Genomic DNA, 27,738 nt, shown 5'->3' with positions numbered 1-27,738 from the left:
GCCAGCAGTGTTCCAAGAAAGCCAGCAGATATTTGCAACACCCCTTCAAGGCTCCACTTGAAACTGGCATGTTACCACTTCTGCCCATTTTCCATTGGCCAAACTGTTTTGTATAACCAAGTCCCAGAGCAGTGGGGCAGAGAATCTGGGTGAAAGAAGAGAGTGGCTGTTTGCTAAACTATAATCTAGTCTACTGCAGGGACACTTAGAATATTTTATTCCTTCTACTGATGGAAGTATAAAGTCCTGGAAGAGAGAACCCAATATTGTGCTCTTTGCCTGGCACATTATTGATACTCTGTATGTATTTGTTGAATGAATGATTGAACATCATGGCTCAATTTAACTAAGTGCATGGCCTTTCTCTATTTGCATCTGTTTTTCATGGAGAAAGTTGTTCCTTTTCAAACGTAATATAAATAAAATAAATATGTAACTAAATAATAGGTAAAAACATGTAGAGAGAGAGATTGTATGTCATTGGAAGCTCTAATTCTAGTCCAAGTCAAGCGTTTGCTACTGTCCCCTGTGGTGATGCTGTCAGGAGGACAGTATCTGATGCCACCATCAACCTAGGGAGGACTTGTGGGTGAGCAGTGTAAAGAGGCAGTTTGGGTGGCTCTCCACCCACAGCCACACCCGGTCCAGGACCAGCAGTAGATGAAGAGTAAATAGGAGGCTTCACCTGGTGAAGGCTTCCCCCACCCAATAAAGAGGATGGGTGTGCCTTGCCACGGGAAGCTCATTATACAAAAGTTAAAACTTACAAAGTGAGTAGTGGGGTGCGGGGGTATTTCTGTTGTAGAAGTTTGTTTCTTTCACGAGAAATTAGAACAGGATTCCCTTAATGAGTGAAGTAGTGAAGGCAAGAAGGTTGGAATTTGGAATTTAGAATTGAGCAGGTCTGTTTTGGAGTCCCAGTTCTACCACTTGCTGTGTGACCTTGCACAAATCACTGCACCTCTCTGAGCTGTAGTTTCTTTGACTGTGAACTGGGTGGAATGACAATATTTACTTCAAGAGCTCCTGTAGGATTAAATTAGCTGATGCATATAAAGCTCTTAGTTTTGTGCCTAGTCTGTAGAAAACATTGAAAACAATTGTAGTGTAGAAATCATTGAAAGCTATTATTATTATTACTATTGTTATCATCATCACCATCATTATTTTATGCACATTAATTAAATTTCAAGTGTTATAAACTTGAATTACATGCAATCCCCAGAATATCCATTTTTGAAAGCAAGGAACTCCTATTGCCCTTCTTAGGAGGAGTGAGAGGCAGAAACAGAGAAGGGTTAGGAGAGAAGGCACAAAGGGAAGTAGAGACGAAAGAAAGGAGGAGGGCTGGGTTCCTCTTTGAGGCCTCTGAAGAGGAGAAATCATAGGGATTGACTGGAAAAAGAACTCTTGGGTTTGGAAGTTCATAGAGAGGAGCAGGGAGTCCAGAGCTCACGTTGGGAGTTGAGCTTCAAGGGACCAGAGTCAAGAGAGGGGCAGCTCCTTAAGGCAGTGTGGGGTATGGAAAGCCAGACGGATGAGCTACTCAGACTCAGCAGAAGCAACCAAGAGTCAAAGCCCTGGAAGGTTGAGAAGAGACACCAATTTTCCAGGCACAGGGTGGTGATGCCAAAGGCAGCCAACTCAGGTTCAGTCTCTAGAAGAAATAGGTCGGGAGTGAGACCATGTCAGGAAGAGGAAAGGGGATCTGGAATGATGGCTGTGAGTGCCTTGGGACATGCACACCTTGCCTAAAAGGCTGGGCGGATCAGGTGTTAGAATGAGACAGACTTGGGAAGAGCACAGGCAGGGTGATGGCATGAAGGTGACAACACCAGGGCCAAGCTGTGCCAAGGCTGATCAGCCCTGCTGGTGCTCAAGGCCAACCTTTGATTACAAGGAAACTGAGGTTCCCTTGCTTCCAGAATCATCCTTTTGCTAGGTTGCATTACCTTTCTACCGTCTGAAGATAAGACTGAAGTTCTTTCAGGATATCATGAAATGCTGAATATAAACTCTCAGAAGGAAGCAGCACTGGCTTTCATCCAGTTGGAAAACATGAAAGTAAAGGCACCTCTTTTTGCAGGAAGCCGTTTCTTTGCAGAACATTCAGGGTTACTGTTTCCACAGCTCCAGCACTGAGCATGTCTGTTTTGCTTGAAGATGTGTGCTTGGTGTCTAGCTCAGTGTCTAGCACGTAGAAGGTGCTCGATAAACATTTGTTAAATGAATAAGTGGAAAATGCCGGAACACCTGCAATAGCTCTTGTTAAGAGAATTTAGAAGTTCTTTTATTTTAAAAAATATGAGAACTCCAAAAGAGCTAAACATTTATGGATTTGAGAGAAGGATGAGAAGCTCAAGTACAAAAGGGATTTGGTGTCATCAGTCTGTCTGAAAGCAAAGGTGACAGACCTAGGCCATGTCCAGCCCAACCCCATAGTAGCCCTACCCTAGGGCTGGCCATATTATATCAGTCAGGATCCCAGTAAAGATCAGATGCACGCTCATGTTAGATAAACTGAGGAGAGTTTAACACAGAGACTATTTACAAGGGATGGTCAAGGTGTAGGGAAACCAATGGGATGGATTGGAAACCTGAGGGTGGCATAACAGGGCTGTAACCACCCCTAGGACTGAAGGGGCAAGGAGAGGTGTGGGTGGGGGACCCTGGGGAGAGAGCTGGGTGAAGAGGACCACCTGACAAGGCAATGACCTTCAGTGGAAGGACTTGGCAGCACCACTGAGGGGAAGAGCTCAGTGAATAGATGCCCTGACCTCATGCTGCTCCCTCCTCCCATCTCCAGCAGTGCTCCCTATTGGCTGACCCAACTGGATGTCAAGAGGGCTATGGAGTCCATAGAAGCAGCCCTAACAGGTCAGCTTCCTGCAGTACAGAGCAAGCTGGAGAAGAGTAGAACAGCAGATGGAAAGATACACAGATTTCCAGCTCAGGAGGTCATTTAAGAGCCTGGGGAAATAAAATCTGAGGTGGAGTCTTCACGTTCTTAGGTGTGGTCCTTGCTTAAGGCATTATGTGGTCTGACCACAGAGTCCAGCTTCTTCAGTCAATGTGTGGTCACGTGGGGTGACAATTAGAAAGCACAGAAGTGTCATGAGATACAGGGCTGAAACTGACACAGGGTGGAGCACTGGGTGAGGCCAGGGAGGTCAGTTTAGGTGTTGCCCATTTAATCTTTATTAACGATCCATATGATATAAACATCTTGATGAAATTGGCCAAGGTGACCACATGACAAAGTGTTACAAACTCTGATGGAGAGAAACTAATGAAAGGCTTACGGGTAGAAAAGCCTCTGGACTTAAAAGACAGGATCTAGCAGAATGAGATTTAGGGATGGGGGCCAGCATGACTGGGATCAAAGCACACATATCCACTGGGAGACAGTAAACAGGAACATAAAGACGTGAGCAACCAGGACTAGTTAGAGAAATAGGCTGCAGGAAATGCCAGCCTGCTGGGAGCTTTCAGGGAAGGAAAAAATCTGTGTTGGGTGATTCATTTACAGCATATACATATTTGCAGGTTGACAACCACGAGTTCAACACCAAAATCATTTAGTTAATGAACTCAGTTAACTGGAACTTGCACGGAGCTAAGTCCAAGAAGAGTCATGTGCTAATGGAGGCCTCTCACAAAATCTAAATAAAAAGATTGTTTCTCATGGAATAAGAATAAAAGAGTTGTTTCAAAATTGTTTGCAATTCTACTCCACAGAATTTATTCTAAAGAAATAATCAGGGTTATTCTTAGAGCCACAGGTACATGGATGTTCACTGTAGAATTTGTTATATTGTCTCCAAATAGAAACAACCTATATGTTCAATGGTAAGGGATTATTGAAAGATGTTTTGCTGAATATGAATAGATGTTATAGAAAAATGTCACTGATACTTGAATATGTTCAATATGTAGTTTAGAAAGGAAAAGTCAGAATCCACAATGCTTTGATCCCATTTTGTTCTTGCTGTCTCTCACACACACACATGCACACACACAAAGAAGACAGGAAAGATTTTGGTGAAATGGTTAAAGGTGATCATTAAGAATTTCACTTTTTTTCCTTTTTTCTTAGGAAAAAGCCACCTTTTTTCCTAATTTTCTACAATGGATATGCATTACTTTATGGTATGGAAGCAAATTATTTTTTAAGCCCACACAGTAGACTTTCCTGCTTCTCCTTCAGCCTGTTAGCTCTCTGGTATTCTACCCAAATCAGTAAAGTGGGAGAGAGAGACAGATGCACAGAGGTGCTCAGAGGAGGTCGCACAAAAGAGATCATATAGTATATTTTGTGATTACATTGAGGAGCGTGTCTGAAAAACAATAGGTGATCATGGATTACTGAACCTCAAGGAGAAAATCATCTGGCTTATCCATTATTTATTGCTTCGCTTTGAATAAAAATTGTACCAAAGTCAAGCTAAGGGACTCATAGAAATCATTAGTCAAACATGCCAGAAGCCCCTCTAACACCAGATACGAAAACAAAAACTTGGTGATCATCTGAATTTCTAATAGAAGGGGATTTAAAAAATGAAGTTATACAGGAACATCCCTCAGCCCTTGCCAGTGTCTTCTGAGGAACCGCTTCAGGTTTGCAAGACATAATTTGTAAACTTCTGAGATCCTCTGAGTTCTATAATGCTATGATTTCATGGATATAAGATTCCCTCTTCTCCAAGAGAGCTTAATGTAAGAGCAATGAGAGTACTGGGATGTCATCTGCATTCCAGAAAATAAGAAAGAAATGTTTTTTCCTCTCCATTTATAAACATTTATTGAGCACCTACTCTCTGCCAGGCCTTGTGCTAGGTGGCAGAGATAACAAATAAAGAATATATACTCTTCTACTTTAAGGGATTCACATTCAGGTGGAAGAAACAGATAATCATAATAAATGAGGCAAATGCTATGATAAAAGCTCATACAAAGTAATATGTAACATCAAGAAAAATAGGACCTAGAGTATTACTTAAGAAGAGGAGCATTTAAGTTGGGTCTGGAAAGACAAGTGTCAAGGTCAAGGAAAAAATTTTTTTTGTGTGTAGTTTCAGAGGAAAATATAGTCTGGCAGGATTGAGAAAGACATGGCATTTTTTGTGTATCTTCTTCAGTAAAGTGTTAAATCTTTTGCCCATTTTTGATTGGGTTGTTTACTTTATTACTATTCAGTTTTAGAGTTCTTTATATATTCTGGAGTCAAGTCCTTTGTCAGAAATACGTATTACAAATATTTTCTCCCTATCTCTGGCTTGCTTTTAGAAGCAAAAGTTTTTAATTTTGATGAAGTCCTTCATCAATTTTTCTTCTATGATTTGTACTTTTACATCCTATCTAAGAAATCTTTACCTACACTAGGAATGCAAAGATTTTCTCCCATGTTTTCTTCTAGAAATTTTATAATTTTATCATACACTAACAGTTCTAGTTAATTTGGATGTATGGTATGATTACAGGTCAAGATTCATTTTTTTCCCATATGACTTTCAGCTGCTGGAACATTATGTATTTAAAACATTATTCTTAATTAAGATACAATATGAAGAACTTCCAACATCAACATCCTCTGGAAGAGTCATTCCAGAAGATGATCATCAAAAAACTTCAACAAAGAGAAGATGGCAGCGTGAGTAGAGCAGTGGAAATCTCCTCCCAAAAACACATAGAGCTATGAAAATATAACAAAGAAAAATCTTCCTAAAATAGAGACCACAGGACACAGGACAACATCCAGACCACATCCACACCTGCAAGAACCCAGCGCCTTGTGAAGGGGGTAAGATACAAGCCCCGGCCCGGCGGGACCCGAGCGCCCCTCCCCCCGGCTCCCGGCGGGTGGAGAGAAACCGGAGCGGTTTTTTTTTTTTTTTTTTTTTTTTGGCGAGCGCTTTTTGGAAGCCTTAGAGGGACGGGCCCCCGTTGCTGGGGAGGCAGGGTGGCGGGACCGGTGAGGAGGTGCCTGGGAACGGCGCCGGAGGACAAAGAATATCCCGCGTTTCTCCCTGCGAGACCTGGGGGCGGGTGCCTGAGACCGGTGCCTGAGGACGGAGGAGGTCGCACGTTTTTCCCCTTTTTTTTTTTTTCTCTTTTTGGCGAGTGCTTTTTGGAAGCCTTGAAGGGACGGGGACCCCAGTGCTAGGGAGGCATGGTGGCGGGACTGGTGAGCGGGTGGCTGGGACCGGCGCCTGAGGACAAAGAATATCCCCCGTTTTTCCTTGTGGGACCGGTGGGCAGGTGCCTGAGACCGGCACTTGAGGACAGAGGAAATCGCGCGTTTTTCCCCCTTTTTTTTTCTCTTTTCTGCGAGTGCTTTTTGGAAGCCTAAAAGGGACAGGGACCCCGGTGCTAGGGAGGCAGGGCGGCGGGACTGGTGAGCGGATGCCTGGGACCGGCACCTGAGGACAAAGAATATCCCGCATTTTTCCCTGTGGGACCGGTGGGTGGGTGCCTGAGACCAGCACCTGAGGACGGAAGAAATCGCGCGTTTTTCCCCTTTTTTTCTCTCTTTTTGCTGAGTGCTTTTTGGAAGCCTTGAAGGGACAGGGACCCCGGTGCTAGGGAGGCAGGGCGGCGGGACTGGTGAGCGGGTGCGTGGGACCAGTGCCTGAGGACAAAGAATATTGAGCGTTCCTTCCCTGCGGGACCGGTGGGTGGGTGCTTTTTGGAAGCCTTGAAAGGACAGGGACCCTGGTGCTAGGGAGACAGGGCAGCAGGACCAGTGAGCGGGTGCCTGGGACCGGCACCTGAGGACAAAAAAAAAAAAAAAAAATCGCTTGTTTTTTCCTTTTTTTTCCTTTTTTTTTTTCTCTTTCTTTCTGTTCCCTCTCTCATTGTTGCTGTTGTTGTTTTGGTTTGGAGAGTGCTTTTTGGAAATCTTAAAGGGGCAGAACAGGTCACTTAGACCAGAAGCAGGGAATCTGGGGATCTCTGGGCACTCTAACCCCCTGGGCAGCAGGGAGCACAGAGGCCCCTTACAGAGATAAATAGTCTCCTGGCTGCTCCCCCTCCAACGGGGCTCCACCATTTTGGAGGAACAGCCCCAGCCAGGACAAGCCCACAGCAACAGCGGAGATAAACCCCAAAGCAACTGGGCAGGAAGCAGAAGCCCTGTCTGCGCACAGCTGCCCAGCACAAGCCACTAGAGGTCGCTATTCTCCCAGGAAAAGGCTACAAACCAACAAGAAGGGAAGCTCTTCCAGCGGTCACTTGTACCAGCTCTGCAAACTATCTCTATCACCATGAAAAGGCAAAACTACAGGCAGACAAAGATCACAGAGACAACACCTGAGAAGGAGACAGACCTAACTAGTCCTCCTGAAAAAGAATTCAAAATAAAAATCATGAACATGCTGACAGAGATGCAGAAAAAAATGCAAGAGCAATGGGATGAGATGCAGAGAAAAATGCAAGAGCAGTGGGATGAAGTCCGGAAGGAGATCACAGATGTCAGGAAAGAGATCACAGAAGTGAAACAATCCCTGGAAGGATTTATAAGCAGAATGGATAAGATGCAAGAGGCCATTGAAGGAATAGAAGCCAGAGAACAGGAACGTATAGAAGCTGACATAGAGAGAGATAAAAGGATCTCCAGGAATGAAACAACACTAAGAGAAATATGTGACCAATACAAAAGGAAAAACATTCGTATTATAGGGATACCAGAAGAGGAAGAAAGAGGAAAAGGGATAGAAAGTGTCTTTGAAGAAATAATTGCTGAAAACTTCCCCAAACTGGGGGAGGAAATAATCGAACAGACCATGGAATTATACAGAACCCCCAACAGAAAGGATCCAAGGAGGACAACACCAAGACACATAATAATTAAAATGGCAAGGATCAAGGACAAGGAAAGAGTTCTAAAGGCAGCTAGAGAGAAAAAGGTCACCTATAAAGGAAAACCAATCAGGCTAACATCAGACTTCTCAACAGAAACCCTACAGGCCAGAAGAGAATGGCATGATATACTTAATGCAATGAAACAGAAGGGCCTTGAACCAAGGATACTGTATCCAGCACGACTATCATTTAAATATGATGGTGGGATCAAACAATTCCCAGACAAGCAAAAGCTGAGGGAATTTGCTTCCCACAAACCACCTCTACAGGGCATCCTACAGGGACTGCTCTAGATGGGAGCACCCCTAAAAAGAGCACAGAACAAAACACACAACATATGAAGAATGGAGGAGGAGGAATAAGAAGGGAGAGAAGAAAAGACTCTCCAGACAGTGTATATAACAGCTCAATAAGCGAGCTAAGTTAGGCAGTAAGATACTAAAGAAGCTAACCTTGAACCTTTGGTAACCACGAATCTAAAGCCTGCAATGGCAATAAGTACATATCTTTCAATAGTCACCCTAAATGTAAATGGACTTAATGCACCAATCAAAAGACATAGAGTAATAGAATGGATAAAAAAGCAAGACCCATCTATATGCTGCTTACAAGAAACTCACCTTAAACCCAAAGATAAGCATAGACTAAAAGTCAAGGGATGGAAAAACATATTTCAGGCAAACAACAGTGAGAAGAAAGCAGGGGTTGCAGTACTAATATCAGACAAAATAGACTTCAAAACAAAGAAAGTAACAAGAGATAAAGAAGGCCACTACATAATGATAAAGGGCTCAGTCCAACAAGAGGATATAACCATTCTAAATATATATGCACCCAATACAGGAGCACCAGCATATGTGAAGCAAATACTAACAGAACTAAAGAGGGAAATAGACTGCAATGCATTCATTGTAGGAGACTTCAACACACCACTCACCCCAAAGGATAGATCCACCGGGCAGAAAATAAGTAAAGACACACAGGCACTGAACAACACACTAGAACAGATGGACCTAATAGACATCTATAGAACTTTACATCCAAAAGCAACAGGATATACATTCTTCTCAAGTGCACATGGAACATTCTCCAGAATAGACCACATACTAGCTCACAAAAAGAGCCTCAGTAAATTCCACAATATTGAAATTCTACCAACCAATTTTTCAGACCACAAAGGTATGAAAGTAGAAATAAATTCTACAAAGAAAACAAAAAGGCTCACAAACACATGGAGGCTTAACAACATGCTACTAAATAATCAATGGATCAATGAACAAATCAAAATAGAGATCAAGGAATATATAGAAACAAATGACAACAACAACACTAAGCCCCAACTTCTGTGGGATGCAGCGAAAGCAGTCTTAAGAGGAAAGTATATAGCAATCCAGGCACACTTGAAGAAGGAAGAACAATCCCAAATGAATAGTCTAACATCACAATTATTAAAACTGGAAAAAGAAGAACAAATGAGGCCTAAAGTCAGCAGAAGGAGGGACATAATAAAGATCAGAGAAGAAATAAACAAAATTGAGAAGAATAAAACAATAGCAAAAATCAACGAAACCAAGAGCTGGTTCTTTGAGAAAATAAACAAAATAGATAAGCCTCTAGCCCAACTTATTAAGAGAAAAAGAGAGTCAACACAAATCAACATAATCAGAAATGAGAATGGAAAAATCACGACAGACTCCACAGAAATACAAAGAATTATTAAAGACTACTATGAAAACCTATATGCCAACAAGCTGGAAAACCTAGAAGAAATGGACAACTTCCTAGAAAAATACAACCTCCCAAGACTGACCAAGGAAGAAACACAAAAGTTAAACAAACCAATTACAAGCAAAGAAATTGAAACAGTAATCAAAAAACTACCCAAGAACAAAACCCCGGGGCCGGACGGATTTACCTCGGAATTTTATCAGACACACAGAGAAGACATAATACCCATTCTCCTTAAAGTGTTCCACAAAATAGAAGAAGAGGGAATACTCCCAAACTCATTCTATGAAGCCAACATTACCCTAATACCAAAACCAGGAAAAGACCCCACCAAAAAAGAAAATTACAGACCAATATCCCTGATGAATGTAGATGCAAAAATACTCAATAAAATATTAGCAAACAGAATTCAACAGTATATCAAAAGGATCATACACCATGACCAAGTGGGGTTCATCCCAGGGATGCAAGGATGGTACAACATTCGAAAATCCATCAACATCATCCACCACATCAACAAAAAGAAAGACAAACACCACATGATCATCTCCATAGATGCTGAAAAAGCATTTGACAAAATTCAACATCCATTCATGATAAAAACTCTCAGCAAAATGGGAATAGAGGGCAAGTACCTCAACATAATAAAGGCCATATATGATAAACCCACAGCCAGCATTATACTGAACAGCGAGAAGCTGAAAGCATTTCCACTGAGATCGGGAACCAGACAGGGATGCCCACTCTCCCCACTGTTATTTAACATAGTACTGGAGGTCCTAGCCACGGCAATCAGACAAAACAAAGAAATACAAGGAATCCAGATTGGTAAAGAAGAAGTTAAACTGTCACTATTTGCAGATGATATGATACTGTACATAAAAAACCCTAAAGACTCCACTCCAAAACTACTAGAACTGATATCGGAATACAGCAAAGTTGCAGGATACAAAATCAACACACAGAAATCTGTAGCTTTCCTATACACTAACAACGAATCAATAGAAAGAGAAATCAGGAAAACAATTCCATTCACCATTGCATCAAAAAGAATAAAATACCTAGGAATAAACCTAACCAAGGAAGTGAAAGACTTATACTCTGAAAACTACAAGTCACTCTTAAGAGAAATTAAAGGGGACACTAATAAATGGAAACTCATCCCATGCTCATGGCTAGGAAGAATTAATATCGTCAAAATGGCCATCCTGCCGAAAGCAATATACAAATTTGATGCAATCCCTCTCAAATTACCAGCAACATTCTTCAATGAATTGGAACAAATAATTCAAAAATTCATATGGAAACACCAAAGACCCCGAATAGCCAAAGCAATCCTGAAAAAGAAGAATAAAGTAGGGGGGATCTCACTCCCCAACTTCAAGCTCTACTACAAAGCCATAGTAATCAAGACAATTTGGTACTGGCACAAGAACAGAGCCACAGACCAGTGGAACAGATTAGAGATCCCAGAAATTAACCCAAACATATATGGTCAATTAATATTTGATAAAGGAGCCATGGACATACAATGGCAAAATGACAGTCTCTTCAACAGATGGTGCTGGCAAAACTGGACAGCTACATGTAGGAGAATGAAACTGGACCATTGTCTAACCCCATATACAAAGGTAAACTCAAAAATGGATCAAAGACCTGAATGTAAGTCACGAAACCATTAAACTCTTGGAAAAAAACATAGGCAAAAACCTCTTAGACATAAACATGAGTGATCTCTTCTTGAACATATCTCCCCGGGCAAGGAAAACAACAGCAAAAATGAGCAAGTGGGACTACATTAAGCTGAAAAGCTTCTGTACAGCGAAAGACACCATCAATAGAACAAAAAGGAACCCTACAGTATGGGAGAATATATTTGAAAATGACAGATCTGATAAAGGCTTGACGTCCAGAATATATAAAGAGCTCACACGCCTCAACAAACAAAAAACAAATAACCCAATTAAAAAATGGGCAGAGGAACTGAACAGACAGTTCTCCAAAAAAGAAATACAGATGGCCAAGAGACACATGAAAAGATGCTCCACATTGCTAATTATCAGAGAAATGCAAATTAAAACTACAATGAGGTATCACCTCACACCAGTAAGGATAGCTGCCATTCAAAAGACAAACAACAACAAATGTTGGCGAGGCTGTGGAGAAAGGGGAACCCTCCTACACTGCTGGTGGGAATGTAAATTAGTTCAACCATTCTGGAAAGAAGTATGGAGGTGCATCAAAATGCTCAAAACAGACCTACCATTTGACCCAGGAATTCCACTCCTAGGAATTTACCCTAAGAACGCAGCAATCAAGTTTGAGAAAGACAGATGCACTCCTATGTTTATCGCAGCACTATTTACAATAGCCAAGAATTGGAAGCAACCTAAATGTCCATCTGTAGATGAATGGATAAAGATGATGTGGTACATATACACAATGGAATACTACTCAGCCATAAGAAGTGGAAAAATCCAACCATTTGCAGCAACATGCATGGAGCTGGAGAGTATTATGCTCAGTGAAATAAGCCAAGCGGAGAAAGAGAAATACCAAATGATTTCACTCATCTGAGGAGTATAGGAACAAAGGAAAAACTGAAGGAACAAAACAGCAGCAGAATTACAGAACCCAAAAATGGACTAACAGGTACCAAAGGGAAAGGAACTGGGGAGGATGGGTGGGCAGGGAGGGATAAGGGGGGGAAGAAGAAGGGGGGTATTAAGATTAGCATGCATGGGGGGGAGGGAGAAAGGGGAGGGTGGGCTGCACAACACAGAGAGGACAAGTAGTGACTCTACCACATTTTGCTAAGCTGATGGACAGTAACCGTAATGTGGTTGTTAGGGGGGACCTGATATAGGGGAGAGCATAGTAAACATAGTATTCTTCAGGTAAGTGTAGATTAAAAATTAAAAAAAAAAAAAGAAAGAAAGAAAGAAAAGGGGGATTACTCCTTGATAGGATAAAACTATTGGTAAATCAAAGATCAACGCGTGCTTTAAATATCCTTAATGTTGATCACTTAAAGGGTGTCAGATGATCAGCTATGGAGGTACTCTTTTCTGATAATATTCCTTTCTCTTAACTAAAAAAAAAAAAAAAAAAGCAGTTACTGTGTGCTGACCTCCAATGAGTTCTGCACAGTGGTATAGAGGGCATGTCAAAGTGTGGGCAAAGGGTCTGTTTGTTTCTACGCAGAAGATCAAGGCCTAGCTTGGATACCCAGAAAATGAACTAAGATACGATATGAGGAGGAGCTTCCGGCATCAGCACTCTCTGGAGGACTCGTGCTGGGGGATGATCATCAAAAAGCCTCCACAGGGATCCGGACGATGCTGCGGTTGTGGCTGCATCCAGCCCACCATCTCCTGGACTTGCCATAAGAAGGAGGAGGGAGATGTCTAGGCTGGCATGTGCATACAGTGAGACAACGAATTTGACTGGATCTGTACTGTTGGAACTCAACCAGGAGTTGGGAGGGGTGCAAGTTGTAGCACCCCAAAATCTCATGACTATAGACTATCTATGGTTAAAAGAACATATGGGATGTGAACAGATCCCAGAAATGGGCTGCTTTAATTTGTCTGATGGTTCAAGTACAGTTGGAAAATATCCATCATATCATAGATAAATTTTCACAAATGCCTAGGGTGCCTAAATGGTTTTCTTGGCTTCACTGGAGATGGGTGGTAATTATAGATTTGCTTTGTTTATGTCACCGTATTCCTATTATGTTAATATGTGTGTGCAAATTAGTTAGTAGTTTAAAACCTATACATACTTAAGGTACTATACAAGAAGATATGTCAAAGAAATAATCAATCCTCCCAAGTTTCCTTCATATGCTACATCTATAGCTTTTCTTCTTCCTTCCTAATTACAAACCTTAAATAGAATTCGTGCCTCATATCGAATTTACCGAGTATCATAATTCCTCCAGGTGGTAAAGATACCTCGAGACAAGTGCTGGGCATAGAAGCCACAGGGCATAAATCTGCAAAGAAGTAAAAAGCTAACCTCTGCAAACAATATGGCTTCTCTCTCACTTACCAACTTTACATTTCCCTGTATGGCCCCGGAAGATGACTGGTTAGCCAGAGACGGGTAAGATTCCTCAAGGGAGGAACAACCTAAGACAGGCACAGTCGCAGGGGGGCCATCAGGTGAGAATTTGGGGATCAACAGAGGTGAGGCTCAGAACCTCACCCCCCCTGCTTTGAGAGAAATCTTCTGCATCCGTGGATGTCTTGCTGCCCTTGTCTAGCCTGGATTAATACTTAGTCCATAGGCACACACCTGATCATCTGATCATCTACATTTGCCTTCTTACAGCACTAAACTATGTTTTCTACCTTTATCTTGCATCTACCTACCACTTCAGCATTTAATTAAAAATAAAAATAATAATAATAATAGGAGAAATGTGGGATCAACATATAAATCAAGTACAAAAATCAAACGAATATTCATATTTGACCTGATTGTTTATAGGTCATAATGCATGATCAAAACCGAAAGTTTCTGTGATGAATGCCCTTGTACTGTTCACCATGTAAGAATTTATTCACTCTGTAAGAATTCGTTCACCATGTAAGAACTTGTTCGTTATGCTTCAGAAGATTGGAGACTGACGAGAATTAGGCTTGAGATGGATTAATGATTGTACATTGAGCATTGACCCCCCTATACTGAATTTTATTGTTGTTAACAACCATTTGATCAATAAATATGAGAGATGCCCTCTCAAAAAAAAAAAAAAAAAAAAAAAGTCTTCAACAAAGATCCTGGTGCTGTTGCAGTTGTAGCTGCATTCATCCCACCGGTTCCTGGACTTGCATTGGAATTAAGAAGGAGATATCTAAGCTGGCCTGTGCATACAGTAAAACAACAAATTTGACTGGATCTATACTGTCGGAACTCAACCAAGAATTAGGAGAAGTGCAAGTTGCTGTGCTCCAAAATTGTGCGACTATAGACTATCTACTGTTAAAAGGACATATGGGATGTGAACAGTTCCCAGGAATGTGTTGTTTTAATTTGTCTGATTTTTCTCAAACTATTCAAATTCAGTTAGACAATATCCATTATATCATTGATAAGTTTTCACAAATGCCTAGGGTACCTAACTGGTTTTCTTGGTTTCACTGGATATGGCTGGTAATTGTAGGTCTGCTTTTGTTATGTAGCTGTATTCCTATTATGTTAATGTGTGTACACAATTTAATTAGTAGTTTAAAACCTATACATGCTTATGTTACTCTACAAGAAGATATGTCAAAGAAATAATCAATCTTCCCATGTTTTCTTCCGTCTGCTACTTCTATAGCTTTTCTTCTTCCTTCCTAATTACAACCCTTTAGTAGAATTCATGCCTCATATTGAAAATTACCAAGTATCATAATTCTTCCAAGTGGTAAAGATACCTCAAGACAAATGCTGGGCATAGAATCCACAGGGCATAAATCTACAAAGAAGTAAAAAGCTAACCTTTTCAAACAATATTGCTTCTCTCTCACTTACCAACTTTACATTTCCCTGTATGGCCCCAGAAGATGACTGGTTAGCCAGAGACAGGTAAGATTCCTCAAGGGAGGAGCAACCTAAGACAGGCACAGTCACAGGGGGCCCATCAGGTGAGAAATTGGGGATCAACAGAGGTGAGGCTTAGAACCACACCCCCCCTGTTTTGAGAGAAATCTTCTGCATCCATGGATGTTTTGTTGCCCTTGTCTAGCTCGGATTAATACTTAGTCTATAGGCACACACCTGATCATCTACATTTGCCCTCTTACAGCACTAAATTATGTTTTCTACCTTTATCTTGCATCTACCTACCACTTCAGCATTTTATTAAAAAAACAACAACAATAATAATAATAAGGGAGAACTGTGGGATTCACATATAAATCAAGTATAAAAATCAAACAAATAATCATCTGACTTGATTGTTTATAGTTCATGATGCATGATCAAAACCAAAAGTTTCTGTGATATGACTGCCCTTGCACTGTTCACCATGTAAGAACTTATTCACTATGTAAGAACTTGTTCACCATGTAAGAACCTGTTCATTATGCTTCAGAAGATTGGAGACTGTTGAGAATTAGGCTTGGGGTTGATTAATGATTGTGTATTGAGTCCCCTATACAGAATTTTATTGTTGTTAACAACCATTTGATCAATAAATATGAGAGATGCCCTCTCAAACAAACAAAAAAAAAATTATTCTTCCCACCATAGGAAATCAATTGTTGAAAATCAATTGACCATACCTGTGTGGGTCTTTTTATGGAACCCCTGTTCCGCTGAATTGGTCTGCATGCCTATTCTTATGCCAATACCAGGCTCTCTTGATTACTATAGCTTGATAGTAAGTTTTAAAATATTGTTGTGTGCCTCCAAATTTTTTGTTTTGGCTAAAAATTGTTTTGGCTATTCTAAATCTCCAGTATTTCCATATACATTTTAGAATTAGCCTGTTAATTCCTACAAAAACTGGCTGCTAGGATACTGACTGGCAGGCATATTGTTAAATCCATAGACCAATTTGTAAGGAATTAACAAGACTGTTGAGTCTTCCAATTCATGAACATATGTCTATATTTCTCTTTGGTTTTCCTCAATGAAGGCTCATAGTTCTCATTGTACCAGTCTTGCACATGTTTTGTTAAAATTATGTCACAATAAATTATATTTTGGTGCTATTATAAGTTGACTCTTTACTTCAATTGCCATTTGTTTTATGCTAGTATAGAGAAATATCTTTTTTATATTGACCACCTACCCTATGACCTCATTTGAGTTAAACTCATTTACTAGCCATAGTTATTTTTTTAAAAGATGCTTTAAGATTTTTTTACATACAGGATCATGTCTGCAAATAAGGGCAATCATACTTTTTTTTTCCATTCTTAATGTATTTCCTGCCATCTTCCCTCCCTCCCACCCTCCTTTCTTTCATTTTCCTCTCTTATTACATTGGTTAAGATGTCCAGTACAATGTTGAATTAGTGATAAAAGTGGGTATGCCTTCTCTTGTTCTTGATCTTAAAAGTAAAGCATTTAGCAGAGTGCCTGGCACATCAAAGCTTCCCCAGAGTGCCCCAGGTCCAAGAGATCTGTGAGACGTACACCAAACCCAACCACCTTTCACTTCTTCACAGCCGACTTTGGTCCACACCATTATCCTATCTCCACTGAACCTCTCCCTAGTTTCCTGATTAGCCTCCCTTCTCTGACACCACCTCCGTTCTCCAGCCACACCCCAGATCCCATTCTCCCTACAGCAAGCACATCATCCTTTTAAAACACAAGTTAAATATGGCCAGGAGGGCTCCTCCTCTTTCTCCTCCTCATCCCTGCTTTTCCCACACCAATATTTTAATGCAGTGTCTTGATTCACCTTCCCCAGGAGTGACATGCCTGCTCTTTCCCCAAGGACTAGGACATTGATGGGTCTTGATTCTCCTCTCTTAGCTCCTTCTAAAACCTGGGATTAGGCTCACAATGCCCAAAAGGTTGTTGACATAGGCCCTTAGAGCCTCAGAATGTCTGCATCTTGATGGCCATATGCAGAAAAGTCCAGGAAGGTTGGTGGGTTTGCCAAGTCCTAGAAGACAGATGTGCCCTAGGGCCTCTCACTGAAGGCCCTAAGCAACGTAGTGCTTCCTAAGATGAGACATAAAGTCTTTTTATCTTTCTTGCAAGTCTTTAATTAGAGACTCTATCATAGTCACATCATGTTAAATGGGACAGGGATTTCACTAGAGAATGGAGCAAGTAGGGAACTCCTTGGTCAGAACACAATGTTCAACCCATTGAATGTTTGTAATCATGTCTTTGCCCCTGAAGACTATATCCAGTATCCCTTAGCTTCTGGTGAAGTGTTTTTTAAAAAACAGGGAGGCCTTGTCCCCTTAGGCATTACCAATCATTCAGGAAGGCAGTCAATCTACAAAAGCATTCTTGGGTATCTATCATTCCCTGGTGTTTGTAGAAAGCACTATCTTATGCTTTATCTCATTTCTTCCCCTCAGCCACCGGGTGAGGTGGGCAGGACAGATGTTACTCTCATACACATAAGGGATTGAGTCCCTAGAGGCTGACTGGTGTGATCACACAGCGAGACAGTGACAGAGCCAGGGCTCAACCTGGTGATGGGGTTCAGAGTAGGCCACCCCAAAATATGCCACTTTGGCATATTGATAGTTTTAAATTAAACTTTAAGAAAGAGCCAGTGCAAGGACTCTCTGAGTCTCTCTGTGACTCACTTCTTTGAGTTATATTTCTATGAGTTCCCACATGTAGGAAATTAAAATTTGTCTTTTCTCCTGTTAATCTGTCTTCTGTCAGTTTAATCAGATCAGCCAAAGAGCCCAGAAGGGAAGAAAGTAAATGTTCTCTGTCCCTACAGTTTTGGTACCCATTGTGAGGCACTGGCTGGACACTGCTTGCTCCAGGGCTGCTGTGGCCAAGAGATCCTGGGATGTCTGATAAAAGCCATCATAAGATAAGGATTCTAATCATGTCAGCCTCCTGGATCTCTGCCTATAGGGTCTGGTGGAAATAAGGATGGGAGTCCTTTTCTTTTTCTAAATTTATATTAGGAGGAGAAAATATTTGTGTGAACTAGTTCCTTGGGTATAGTGACTCTGATAAATATTTGTTATGAGCACTCTTGATTTCTGTTGATCCTGTTCCTTTCAGAGATGGTCATGTTTTGTCTCTGTCTCTTGTATTGTTTGTCAAGGAAGAAAACCATAGGATAGAATGCAGGCATTGGTCCTATAAGCCTATTGTTCAAGCTGGCCTCATAGATTGGTGGTTCATGGTTCTTACCAGACCTGTATCTGTTTAGACAAGCTTTGCTCTATGTAGAACACAGATGAGGTATTCCTTTCATCTTTTCTTTGTCTTGAGAGCTTGGCTTTGGGATCAGTGAAAATATGCCCTCTGGTCTCTGTCATACTGAAGGTGCATATACTGGTGGGCATTTGGCCAATTGAATAGACTGGGATTTCAGACAGACACAAAATCATAAGCAGCATTCTCTTTGTCTAGCTGTATCAGCTCTCAGGGGAATTGTCTTAAGAGGTCACAGACCATAAGGGGTCTTTGTCATCTCACTCTTCATTGTCTTGATAGTGCTAGGGAAGTCCTATTCCTGGAGCATCTGCCTGGTGTCCTAGATTAGCAGGTCTGTGACTAGAGTATCTCACATTTCCATGGGAATCCAGAGAAACTATTTTCACCACACAATTCCTACTGCCTGTGACAATGAAGACCTTTGTTTTCTTAGGCTAGCTCTGAGAGTGAGCTTTCTGGATCTTGTAAGGCTACATCTATTACGCTCTCTGGTGGGACACCTCTTGCCTCATTGGTCAGGCCATAAAAAGGCTTACTGAGTTGCTATTAAGATTAATAGATTCTACTTTTCAATGGCCAGAAGATAGATCTTTTGAATTGGGAACACCTCGATATTTAAAAATATATATATGTTTTTACAGAACTCTCATCCTAAACAATTGTCTTATTGGTATCTATGAACAGACCAAATTTAGAAGTGGATACAAAGATGTATAACAGCTAGCCAGGGGACTCCCTTAGCAAGATGAAAGAACAGAAATTAAACTTAGAACAAAATTAAAGACCACATTTAACATAAACTCCTCTTCTTAAAATCCAACTCCATCTCCTCAGCAAATTCCCTTAACTCCCAGAACTCCTCCACCTTACCCAGAAAATCCCTTAAACAACCAGCTGCCTGTTTGACCTTTGCTTTCCTTACATTTACAGAGAGAGCACTCCAGCCTAATCTCTAGGCATTCTTTCTCTGTCCCTTAAAAATGTAAATCTTACCATGTCTTTAAAATGTAAACACTCCAGGAGGTAACTAAAACTGTTTCAAAACTGAAGGAAAGAACACAAAAAACAGGGAAAGAGGCCTTTTTAAAATACAAATTGCTAGAAAAGATCTCTTGCCCAAACTCTAGACCACAGCCTCTGCCTCCGTAAGATTACTTGTCAAGGGCTAACACAAATCTTCAGTCTTCTCCACAAATATTAACAACAAGAAATCTTTTAAGCAGGTAATCTTAACTCGTTCCATCTGTCAGACACACAGTTATTTAAACTAGTGGGTTTTTGTATTGTAACTGATTCATGGCTGAAGTTTTGGAATGAAAGTTATAAGACCTCTGTGATTGTATGTCTATGTAGGCACATTATAGATATAGTATTTTTTACCTCCAGATGGTATTGCTAGACTTAATTTGTAAAGAGCTCTTGGTACTTCACTCACCAAGGAATTACCCCAAATATGTAAGTATCACAGGCAAAATCTGATGGTTACTCCAGAGGCTTCAGAGGCTTTTAAAAATACAGTCTGATGTTTCTTTTATAAGTCCCAACAAAGCAGATTAGAAGATTCTTTATGGTTAATTGCTATTTTTGCTGTACTTATACAAATAATCAAGCCAATCTTATTGAGAGTATACTTGTTTTGCAAATAAATATTTCTTACTTTGATTATCTCTGATAAAAATGGGAGTAACTATAGAGAAAAAAATGGTTTCAACAAGTCTCTAACATACCCTTTGAACTGTAAACTGTACTAGACCCTGAATTATAGTTTCCTTCAATATCTGACTACAACTCTCCAAACTGATGTTTCTAATTTTTTGCCTACTGTTCTGACTTAGAATTACTGAAAACCCAAACTGTCTTTTTTCAAAGCCATGCAAGCTAAAATTGGACAACTTGATATAAACTTCAGAGAAATCACCACAAATCTCTTCTATAAACAATCTTCATGCCTATTGCTGTGAGAGCCACTCAGAAAGATCGCCAGGGACATTTAAACTGAAAACCAGAAAAAGTCTGTCACACTGCCATGCTTGCCCTCTGTTTGAGCCTGATATCTAGAAATCGTCTCAACTGGCCGCCCTCCATGCTCAGAAACTGGCTTTTAATTTGCTCCAGTCATTAACCATTGCTTTTTCTTTTGTTTCCATAGAAATGTCTCTTTAAAATACCTGATCCCTTGTGCAATGTAGGCCTAAATTTGGGAGCCCACCTGCATCACTGCCTCCTGAAATGAGTTACAACTGACCTCAGGACTAAGACTGGTTCAATGAAATAGGCAGTCATTTACTACTCAGCTACTAACCTGATTCTGCTCTCCACAGCCATTAGCTCAGCTTTTAATATGTAAAACTTCCAGGAAAGTTTCAGAGTAGGGAACTGATAGGGTTCAAAGCAGGCCACTCCAAAATATGCCACTTTGACATATTGATTATCTTGAATTAAATTTACCTAAGAAACTGCCAGTACAGGAAGGATACACTGACCTGCCATTGTCTCCTTGAAAGCAGGAAATAAATATGTCAGGTGAAAGGTATCCTCCTGTACCAGGAGGTAAAGAGACACCAGAGAAAGGGAATTCAGGGATGAGAAGGCTATATAAACAGACTCTGTTACTTCTTTACTAATTTATGACCCCAAGCCCAAACTTCTTTGTTTTATCAATTATTCACAGATGTATTGTTTCTTTGTCTAAAAGGTATAAAAGTTGCCTACTTTGGCCACTTCTTTGTGTCTCACGTTTCTATGAGCTTCCATACATACATATGAAATTAAAATTTGGGTTCTTTTTCTCCTATTGATCTGTCTTGTGTTAATCAAATTATTAGGCCACCAAAGATCCTAGAAAGGAAGAAAGGAAAAGTTTTCCTGCCCTACCCCAGGTTTCCTGATCATCATTTACTCCTTTCTCTACACACAGGTACCATCTCTAGGTTCTGACACGGGCTAAGTACTGCAGGAGGTGAAGAAGTAGAGACACCATGTTCTCTGCCACAGACACTTCTTCATAATGCCTTGTGCTTTAAAATTGCTCTAGATACTATCTTAAAAAGACATTCTCACTCAATACAAAGTCATCTATGACAGGAAAAGCCTGGGGCAGTAGGGGTGCCCACCACCAGCTGCAGAGAGAAAACATGGGAAGGAAGGAGGGGAAGGCTCTACAGCAGTGGCGGGGGAGAGAGGAAGAAATAAAGGGAGGCCACCTTCAGGGCTTTGCTGGCCTCCTGGGCTGTGGTATCCCTCCAAGCTCTTAATCTTAGCTTCTTTCTAATCACTAAATTCTCTTAAAGAATTGCCTCCCGCCCTTCTCCCTCTGCCTCTCTTGGAGAGCCCTTTAAAGTAGGCTTTAAACTAAATAAACACACAAATGAAACAAGCCACGGCAGTCAGATGTGAAGGATGCAGCCACTAAGGTCAAGGAATCTGGTGGTCTTGGGTTGTGTGTGTACGTGTGCATGGCAAACACGCACACATGAGCGCTGACATGGGCAGGGCTAGGGCCCCACAGACCTTTGCCTCTTTCTCCTTTGTTCTACTACCTGGGGCCTCTTTTATGATACCTTTAAGCAACAACTATCTGCCTTGATAGATGAGCTGATGCTCTTCTTAATCTTACTGTTTTAATTTGTATCTGCTGTTGCCTCTCCTGCTCTTTCTTCCTCTCTCCCTCCCTTTTCCACTCTTCCTTCCTTAGTTTCTTTTTAAGTAGAGTAGATATTTCTGTGATCTTAAAATGAACATTTAGCTGATGGATACTAGGAAGAGCATGGGCTTAAACCCCTCTGAGCACCTCCCCATGTATAAAGTGGGGGAAACTATGGTAACCCCCTTGTTCGTCGGTTAGATGAAATGGGATGGTGCATATAGAACACTTAGAACACAGGTCTGAGCACCTGGCACACAATTAGTTTTCAATATTGTTGAACATTAGGATTACTGCAAGATTTCCCATTAACAAGGCATTAGGCCCAGCAGAAGTGGGTCCTGCACTGGACAGTCTTTATCACAGTATAAACATGCCATTGTCTGGTCCATATTTTGTTTCTCTAACTCAAAAACTGCTGGACTATATAAATGATTTCCAGGAGATCTCTCAACTTAATGAAGGACAGAGAGAGACCCCTAGAGAGAACTGGAGCCTTATAGTTGGCCATACCTGCATTTGGGATGAGGCCACTCAGGAGGAATGAGGGCACTGGTACTGCCTTTTGTGAAAATGTTGTGACTGGGTAAATTTATCAGTCTTTCTCAGTTTCAGTCTTAAACAGTAAAAGGGATAATTAAGTACCTGCAGGGATTTTGTGAGGGCCAATAAGCTGATGTCTGTAAAGTTGGACAGATTGGCATTGAACTACTAGGGCTCTCCTCTTTAATGCAAAGAGAGAGTCTTGGGAAAAGTCATAGAACTTTAGAGCTGGACTAAACTTGATGTTTATAGTCCAAATGCGGCATTTTCAGATGAGAAAACAGGAAAGAGGAGGTGACTTGCCCGTTGCCACATACTATTCAATGACAGAACTGACACCGGGGTCCCAGTGCCTGCTCCACTCACTCTACCGCAGTGAGGGGTGCACAGATCTGAGGACAGTCCCACTGATAGACATCCCGTGGGCAGTCCTCAAGGAGCACAGTCAGGAACTCTGGGTGTGGGAAGCAGGGTTTGAATTCTAGCCCTGCCAACCTGCATTTTTTTTTCACAGTTCTGTTAGTATTGACAACTGCTTAAAGTCAGGCAACCACAATTGAGATACAGTCAGTTCCATTATTCCACAAGAAGCCCTCCGTGCTCCGCTGTAGTCAGCCCCTCTCAAACCGCAGCCTATCCCAACAACCACTTGTCTATTTTTTGTCCCTATATCATTTTGCCTTTCGCAGATTATGTCTTAGTCCATTCCGGACTGTTACAACAAATATGCCATAAACTGGTAGCTTACAAAGAATAGAAACTCACTTCTCACAGCTCAAGAGACTGGGAAGTTCAAGATAAAGACACCAGTAGATTCAGTGTCTGAGGAAAGCCTGATTCCTGGTTCTTAGATAGCTGTCTCTTACTGTGACCTCACATTGTGGAACAGGTGAGGGAACTCTCTGGAGTCTTTTTTATAACGGCACTAATCCCATTCAGGTGGCCTCCACCCTCATGACCTAGTCAATTTCCAAAGGCCTACTATCTAATACCATTATATTGGGGGGTTTCAATTTAACATAAGAATTTGGGGGACACAAACATTTAGTCTATGGCAGCATGTAAGTGGAAAGTACAGCATGTAACCTTTTGAAACTGGCTTTAATTGCTTAGCATTATGCATTTTATGTCTATCCATGTGTTGCATGTTGTTGTTACATGTATCCATAGTTGGTCTCTTTTTATTGGGAATAGTTCTCCATTGTATGGATGTACCACAATTTGTTTAACCATATACCAGGTAGCAGACATTTGGGCTGTTTCAAGTTTTTGACTATTAAAAAATAAAGCTGCTATAAATATTCACATATATACTTTCTTTTCTTTTGGATAAATACCTAAAAGTGAAATTTTGGGGCTTATGACAAGTATATGGTAACTAACTTTATAAAGAACTGCCAAACTGTTCTCCAAGATGCTATACATTTGGCATTCTTGCCAGTAACATATGAGAGTTCTGTTTGCTTTGCATCCTCACCAACACTCGATAGACAGTTATTTTATTTTTCCCATTCTAAAAGGTATGAAGAGGTATCTCATTATTGTTTTAATTTTCATTTCCCTTGCTATTAATGATGTTGAGCATCTTTTCATGTGCTTATTTGGCATTTTTATATCCTTCTTGGTAGTGTCAGTTGTGCTTTTTAAGATTAGGTTTTGTTTTCTTACTACTGAGTTTTGAGAATTATTTTTATTTACTGGATATAAATCCTTTATCAGATATACACTTTGCAAATATTTTGTCCCCATTGTGACTTGCCTTTTCATTCTGTTAGTGATATATTTTGAAGATCAAAAATTTTTAATTTTGATGACATCCAATTTATCAGTTTTTCTTTTATGTGCTATGCTTTTGATATTGTGTTTAAGATCTTTGCCTAAGATTTCTAAATTCACAAAGATTTTTCTTCCATATTTTCAGAGCTTCAGATTTTACATTTACGTCTATAATCAATTTTGGAGTTAATTTTTGTATGTAATGTGAATTAGGTACTGAAGTTTCTTTTGTTGCATAAAGAAATGTACCTTTGTTGAAAACACTATCCTGTCCCAGCTGAGTTACTTTTGCACATTTGTCAAAATCAGTCATCCCTATATATGTGTGTCTATTTTTGGACACTGTATTTCTGTTATACTAATCTATTTATCTACTTTTCTTCTAATACTGCACTATCCTGATTACTGTACCTTTATAATGTCATTAAATCAATTAATGTTAGTTTTCCAACTTTATTTCTAAAAGTTGCTTTGACTATTTCATATTCCTTGCATTCCAATATAAATTTTAGAATCAAATTTTCAATTTCTATTAAAAAAGAAGTCCTGATGGCATTTTGATTGGAATTATGCTCAATCTATAGATCAATTCGGGCAGAACTGACCTAACAAAACTGAGTCTTTTGACCCATGAACACAGTATTGTGGACCTCTTGTTTAGGTCTTCTTTAATTTCTTTCAGCAATCTTTGTAATTTTCAGTATATGGGTCATATGCAACTTTTGTCAGATTTATACCTAAGTATTTCATATTTTGGGGCTATTGTAAATAATACTTTTAAATGTAATTTTACATTATTCATTGCTAGTACGTAGAAATACAATTGATTTCTGTATATTCATCTTATATCCTGCAATCTTGCTAAATTCATGTATTAGTTCTAATAGTTTTTAATAAGTTTCCAGGTTTTCTACATAGATGACCATGTAATTCATTAATAAAGATAGTTTTACTTCCTTTCCACACTGGTTGCCTTTTACTTCTTTTTCTTGCCTTATTTCACTGGCTAGAATCTTCATTAGAATACTGAATAAACATCTGAGTGAATATCCTGGTCTTGTTCCTAATTTTAGGAAGAAAACAATATGTCATCATTATATATGATGTTGGCTGTAAGCTTTTCATAGTTGCTCTTCATCAAACTGAGTAGGTTTTCAGTTTCTGAGAATTTTTGTCAGTAGTGGATGTTGGAGTTAATAAAATGCTTTTTTGAGTTTATTGAGATACTTATATGTTCTTTCTTTTTTCTTTTGTTAATATGGTGAATTTCTAATGTTAAAACAATTTTGCCTTCCTGGGATGAACACCATTAAGTTATAGATTTTATTTGCTAAAAGTTTATTTAGAATATTTGGTTCTACCTTCATGAGAGATATTGGTCTGTAGTTGTCTTAAAATATTATTTGTCTGGTTTTCATATCAGAGTAATGCCGGCTTTATAGAATGAGTTTTGAAATGTTTCCTCCTCTTCAATCTTGTGTAGAATTGGCATTTTTCTTCCTTAACTATTTGGTTGAATTCCAGTGAAGCCATATGGACCTGGAGTTTTCTTTGTGGGAAAGTTTTTAAATGAAAAATTCAGCTTCATTAATATATATAGGACTATTGACTTCATATCTGGTGAATTTTAGTAGCTTTTGTTTTCTAAGAAAATGGCTCATTTTATCTGTTATCAAATTTATTGATATAGAGTTTTTCATTGTATGCTCTTATTTTCATTTTAAAGTCTGTAGGTTCTATGGAGACAGCACCTTGCTTATTCTTCATGTTGGTAATTTGTGTCTTGTCTATTTTCTCTTGTTTGGTCCAGCAAGATGCTCATTACTATCATTGATCTTTATGAAGAACCAGTTTTTGGTTTCACTAATTTTTCTCTGTTTTTTCTGTTTTCAACTTAATTTATTTCTGATCTTATCATTATCATTTCCTTCCTTCTGCTTGCTTTGGTTTAATTTGCTCTTTTTTTTATAGTTTCTTACAGTGAAAACTTAGATAATTGATTTGCTTTCTTTAATTTCTAATATAAGCATTTAATCTTGTAAATTTCCCTCTACTCTCTGCTTTAGTTGCATCCTACACATTTTTATAAGTTTATTTCTATTTTCATTCAGCTCAGAATATTTTCTAATGCCCCTTGTGAAATCCTTTCTGCTCTAAGAGTTAGTTAGGAGTATGTTGTTTAATTTCCAAATATTTGGGGATTTTCCTGATATATTTCTAATGTTGATTCCTAATTTAATTCCATTGTGGTCTTAGAAATCCTTTGCATGATTTCTGTTTTAAACCTCCATGTGTTTGTGAATCTTTTTGTTTTCTTTGTACAATTTATTTCTAGTTTATACCTTTGTGGTCTGAAAAGTTGGTTAGTAGAATTTCAATCTTTTTGAGTTTACTGAGGCTCTTTTTGTGGTCTAGTATGTGGCTATTCTGGAGAATGTTCCATGTGCACTTGAGGAGAATGTGTATCCTATTGCTTTTGGATGTAGAGTTCTGTAGATGTCTATTAGGTCCATTTGTTCTACTGTGTTGTTCAATGCCTCCGTGTCCTTACTTATTTTCTGTCTGGTGGATCTATCCTTTGGAGTGAGTGGTGTGTTGAAGTCTCCTAAAATGAATGCATTGTGTTCTATTTCCTCCTTTAATTCTGTTAGCATTTGTTTCACATATGCTGGTGCTCCTGTATTCGGTGCATATATATTTATAATGGTTATATCCTCCTGTTGGACTGATCCCTTTATCATTATGTAATGTACTTCTTTATCGCTTGTTACTTTCTTTGTTTTGAAGTCTATTTTGTCTGATACTATACTGCAACACCTGCTTTTTTCTCCCTGTTGTTTGCATGAAATGTCTTTTTCCATCCCTTGACTTTTAGTCTGTGTGTGTCTTTGGGTTTGAGGTGAGTCTCTTGTAAGCAGCATATAGATGGGTCTTTTTTATCCATTCTAGTACTCTGTGTCTTTTGATTGGTGCATTCAGTCCATTTACATTTAGGGTGATTATTGAAAGATATGTACTTATTGCCATTGCAGGCTTTAGATTCGTGGTTACCAAAGGTTCAAGGTTAGCTTCTTTACTATCTTACTGTCTGACTTAACTCGCTTATTGAGCTATTATAAACACTGTCTGATGTTTCTTTATTTCTCTCCCTTCTTATTCCTCCTCCACTATTCTGTATATGTTGGGTGTTTTGGTCTGTACTCTTTTGTGTTTCCTTTGACGGCTTTTGTGGGTAGTTGATTTTATTTTTTGCCTTTAGGTAGTATTTGATTGGTCTGCTTTCTTTGCTGTGATTTTATTTTCTCTGGTGACATCTA

General features: G+C 39.7%; 1 long non-coding RNA gene across 1 annotated transcript in view; it reads left to right on the top strand.

The window, feature by feature from the left end:
- Positions 1–6,107, top strand: part of LOC108396916 (uncharacterized) — a 32,168-nt gene extending 26,061 nt beyond the window's left edge. Inside the window, exon 4 of the long non-coding RNA XR_012131767.1 lies at positions 5,557–6,107. This is a non-coding gene — a long non-coding RNA (uncharacterized lncRNA). The remainder of the gene's footprint in view (positions 1–5,556) is intronic.
- The last annotated feature ends 21,631 nt before the right edge of the window (positions 6,108–27,738 follow it).

Source organism: Manis javanica, chromosome 5 (assembly GCF_040802235.1).
Source record: "Manis javanica isolate MJ-LG chromosome 5, MJ_LKY, whole genome shotgun sequence".
Lineage (NCBI taxonomy): Eukaryota > Metazoa > Chordata > Mammalia > Pholidota > Manidae > Manis > Manis javanica.
The sequence above is the reverse complement of the archived record's forward strand: the minus strand, read 5'-3'. Positions and strand labels throughout refer to the sequence as shown.